Below are 5,000 nucleotides of genomic sequence, written 5' to 3'. Positions count from 1 at the left end.
TACTGTATATGAGTGTCTATAGGGTGTCTATACTGTATATGAGTGTCTATAGGGTGTCTATACTGTATGAGTGTCTATAGGGTGTCTATACTGTATATGAGTGTCTATAGGGTGTCTATACTGTATATGGGTGTCTATACTGTATATGAGTGTCTATAGGGTGTCTATACTATATATGAGTGTCTATAGGGTGTCTATACTGTATATGGGTGTCTATACTGTATATGAGTGTCTATAGGGTGTCTATACTGTATATGAGTTTCTATAGGGTGTCTATACTGTATATGAGTGTCTATAGGGTGTATATGAGTGTCTATAGGGTGTCTATACTGTATATGGGTGTCTATACTGTATATGAGTGTCTATAGGGTGTCTATACTGTATATGAGTTTCTATAGGGTGTCTATACTGTATGAGTGTCTATAGGGTGTCTATACTGTATGAGTGTCTATAGGGTGTCTATACTGTATTTGGGTGTCTACAGGGTGTCTATACTGTATGAGTGTCTATAGGGTGTCTATACTGTATATGAGTGTCTATAGGGTGTCTATACTGTATATGAGTGTCTATAGGGTGTATATACTGTATATGAGTCTCTACAGGGTGTCTATACTGTATATGGATGTCTATACTGTATGAGTGTCTATAGGGTGTCTATACTGTATGAGTGTCTATAGGGTGTCTATACTGTATATGGGTGTCTATAGGGTGTCTATACTGTATATGAGTGTCTATAGGGTGTCTATACTGTATATGGGTGTCTATACTGTATATGAGTATCTATAGGGTGTCTATACTGTATATGAGTGTCTATAGGGTGTCTATACTGTATATGGGTGTCTATAGGGTGTCTATACTGTATATGGGTGTCTATACTGTATGAGTGTCTACAGGGTGTCTATACTGTATGAGTGTCTATAGGGTGTCTATACTGTATATGAGTGTCTATAGGGTGTCTATACTGTATATGAGTGTCTACAGGGTGTCTATACTGTATATGAGTGTCTACTGGGTGTCTATACTGTATATGAGTGTCTATAGGGTGTCTATACTGTATATGGGTGTCTACAGGGTGTCTATACTGTATATGAGTGTCTACTGGGTGTCTATACTGTATATGAGTGTCTACTGGGTGTCTATACTGTATATGAGTGTCTACTGGGTGTATATAGTATATGAGTCTCTACAGGGTATGTATAGTTAGTTTACTATAGGGGTGTGATGGCTGTGACCCCCCGACTGACCATTATGGAGTAACCGGCTGGGGAGGTAGATGTTAGCGGTACCCGGGCGGCCACTGTTAGATGTTCTGGTCACGGTATTGGCACGAGGGTGCAGGGTAGACCACGGGGACCCCAGGACAATTCTTTGTTGGCCTTAGTCAGGGCACCAATAACTAGACCAATGCCAGGGTTCAGAAACAATGGGGGGGGGGGGGGGGGGTGCGTTTATTAGCACGGTGGTTGTCAATAGCAGCAGTGTCTGGATGCAGCCAGTGATAGGCAGACTTGGATATAACTGAGAAGATGGGGGCTGTAGTGTGGTAGCGTCACTGAGGATGAGGGGAGTAGTTCCCTGAGAATGATGCTGGGTGGAATACTTGCTGCTGTTGATGATGAGAAGAAGATGGTGACTGGAGAACGGCCCAACATCTTGAGTAGAAGGAAGAATCTTGAGGATGAGACTGGTCAGGACGGGGGCGGAGTCTGTCTCTGAGGTAGGGGAGAGGATCACACTAGGTTGCGGCCTTCTCCTTGAGGAGCAGCAGAGAACACATCCTTCCCTCTTGAAGGTAGAAGGGAGAACAGCCAACTAGAAGGGGGGTGACCAACTGACCCCAGCCAGAAGCTCCACCGCTATTGGGGTTACTATGGCAGCCGGGGAAGTCACGTGACACTAGGCCGTTTGCATCACCACACCATGTGACATGGACACACATGCAAATCAATGTACATAAGAGAATATGAGGAACACAGAGAATAATACCAAGCGTGAACACTGGGGGGCGCAACATAAGCTGAGCTCTTTGCAGTGGCCATTAACCCTTTCCAGTACTCAGGGCAGCCATCAGGAATTTCGGGGCCCCATACAGCTGAAGTGTCTGGGCCCCCCCCATTAACAAAAACATCTCTGAGGCCTCTGATGTCACTGTAGCGGCGTTCAGAGCAGATGCCACTGGAGATCGGGTTGCGTTAGACATGTCCCATGCCCGCTGATTTCCAGGCACAAGCCCTATTCTTTAAAAAAACAAACCACGGTAACCTAATCTCCCAAGAGCATATACATCTGCACACCACCCTGAAGACGCCAGGCTTGTGATAGGTTCCCTTTAAAGGGGTAGTGCGGCGCTAAACATTTATTCACTAAATAACTGTCACGGCCGCGGCGGCGTCCCGCGTTCCGGGCCGCCGCCGCGACCGCCTCCTGCCCCATGCAGCAGCCGGTGTCCATAGTCAGGGACCCGGCGCTGCTGTTACTTCTGCCCCGGGGGGCGCCTCACTTCTCCACGTTCCTGTCTGTCGCTGTGCCGGCTGGCGCGCGCGTCCCCGCCTCCTAGGGCGCGCGCACGCCGGCTGTCTCAGATTTAAAGGGCCAGTCCGCCCTCAATTGGTTAGTTGCACCAATCACTCCCCTATAAATCCCAGCATGCCCTGTCCCTTGTTTTTGGAGCCTCTACATGCTTCCCATAGCGTTTGGCCCAGCTCCCTGTTGTCTCCTGATCCCTGTCCGCTACCTGGTCCCTAGTCCTTGTTCCTGATCCCTGTCCGCTACCTGGTCCCCACTCCTTGTTCCTGGTTCCTGCTTCCCCGTTATACTTCAGTTCCTGTGTTCTGCCTGTCACGTGCGGTCTCTCCTACAGACCATTGCCAGTATCATCTCCTGCCTACTGCTCCTGCTACGCCTCGCCTGCCGTCACCAGCACCGAGCCAGGGGTAGCGACCTGGGGGTCGCCTGCCGCAGCAAGTCCATCCCGCCTTGCGGCGGGCTCTGGTGAAAACCAGCGGCCCCTTAGACTCCGCTCCCTGGTGAGGTTAGTGCCATCGCTGGTGACGGTCCAGTGGATCCACTACTCCAGGCGTTACAATAACACACATTACAAAGTTATACAACATTGTAATGTATGTTATGTGTGTGAATGGCCCCCTTCCCCATGTTCCCTCACCCCCGCTAGACCCGGAAGTGTGGTGCATTATACTCACCTGATTCGTGTCGACCCCCGGCCGCCATCTTGGGTTGAATACAGGAGGCCGGCCTTGGACTGATAATTGGAGGAAGGCTAGAGCAGTAAGGCCAGCCTCCTAAAGATGATGCGATCGAGCCAAGATGGCGGCCGGGGGTCCACAGTGATTCGGTGATGCACCACACTTCCGGGTCTAGCGTGGGTGGGGGGAAACACGGGGAAGGGGGCCATTCACACACATAACATACATTACAATGTTGTATAACTTTGTAATGTGTGTTATTTAGTGAATAATTGTTTAGCGCCGCACTACCTAAGGCTCTGCTGAACGGTCATATGTTTGGGAACGGTGAGAGAGATGGCCATCATCTAGACACTTACTTATGATGTATGATGAACCTTTAAATAAATACATATAGGGGGAGATTTATCAAACATGGTGTAAAGCGAGACTGGCCCCATCGCCCCCGGCAGCCAATCAGATTCCACCTCTCATTCCTCACAGACTCTTTGGGAAATGATTGCTAGGGGCAACTGAGAATCCAACGGCCCTGATTTATGCAGAAAATAGGTTGTACTTATGGAATGGAATCCCGGCTGGAGCGTATACACACAGTATACAGTCCAGCCGGGGTTCCAACCGGCCGCACAAAAAACTGACATGTCACATTTTCTGTGACCACTATTCATATGCAGGCTCTGGCCGCACTCTCCATTGTGTGAAGCCGTCAATTGAGAGGCGGGTGTACACTGATGCGCCTGCATTCGAATTCACCAGAAATGATCATCCGGCTGGCACTGCACTACTGACCGGGATGATGGCTTCTCACTGTAATTGCTATACTTGCCAATGTGGAAAGCCAAAGCCTGTATGGCCATATCGTGAGGAATATTAGACTAAAGAGCAACAACATCCCAAGATTCTCCATTATTGGTAATTTTTCCATACTGGGAAGTAGGCTCTTACTATCTCCAACATATCCCATTGTCCTCACCGCAAGAGGCTGCAGCGAATCATCCAGCCAAATACAAAGTCTCTCGAGAAGAGCGCCAATCCCAGAGACAATAGGGCGTAGAGGTGGTGGGAACTGGTTCTTGTGAGTTCTTGGTAAAGCATGAAAAATTGGCACTACAGGAAAAGGAGGCAACAAATATTGCCGTTGTTTCTCACTCAGGACCCCCACCTCCATGCCAGTGTGCAGGATAGCCTCACTGTGTTAGTGGGTTCGGTCGGTAATCGCCTGTATGTGATGGGATCGTCCAATATACTCTAAACCTCCCTGATATATAGGTCTCTATCCAGGACAACCACCGATCCCCTTTATCCGATTTTCTTATAACCAAATGGGCAATATCAATAAGCTCTTTCAGGGCAGTCGGATTATCAGTGTTGTAGGTAGGGTTTAAATCTGGTCTATTGCTCAGCTCTGTAAGGCCTTAGTCTAGGACACCTGCTATGGACGTGTTTCAGCACGAGTGGGATAATATGTCGGATTAGGTATTGTGAGGCGACTTCCCGTATCGGTCACAGAATCGGACAGACACAGGGCATCGGATTGCAGATCCAGTAGAGATTGCACACACCTTGGTTCTGTAAAAACTAAATCTAACAGAATAGACCCGCGACCCACAATGTTTAAATCCGATGTCTGAGGATCCGACACAGACATATTTACCGAGGACTCATCAAAAGATGGTAATTCTGAAGGATCCGCCCAAAAATGTCTTATGGTTGTAACCAATCTCATGAATTTATTAACTTACTGAATTGTGTTAAACAAATGAAACCTTTTACTTGGTACAATAGACAAAACTTTCC

The 5,000-nt window shown here is 48.1% G+C and overlaps 1 protein-coding gene across 1 annotated transcript in view; it reads left to right on the top strand.

Moving 5' to 3' along the window:
- SEC16B (SEC16 homolog B, endoplasmic reticulum export factor) overlaps positions 1–5,000 on the top strand; it is a 308,666-nt gene that overhangs the window by 7,609 nt on the left and 296,057 nt on the right. The window lies entirely within an intron of this gene.

The sequence above is a fragment of the Dendropsophus ebraccatus genome, chromosome 8 (assembly GCF_027789765.1).
Source record: "Dendropsophus ebraccatus isolate aDenEbr1 chromosome 8, aDenEbr1.pat, whole genome shotgun sequence".
NCBI classification, from domain to species: Eukaryota; Metazoa; Chordata; class Amphibia; order Anura; family Hylidae; genus Dendropsophus; species Dendropsophus ebraccatus.
This window is presented reverse-complemented; position numbering and strand designations above follow the sequence as displayed.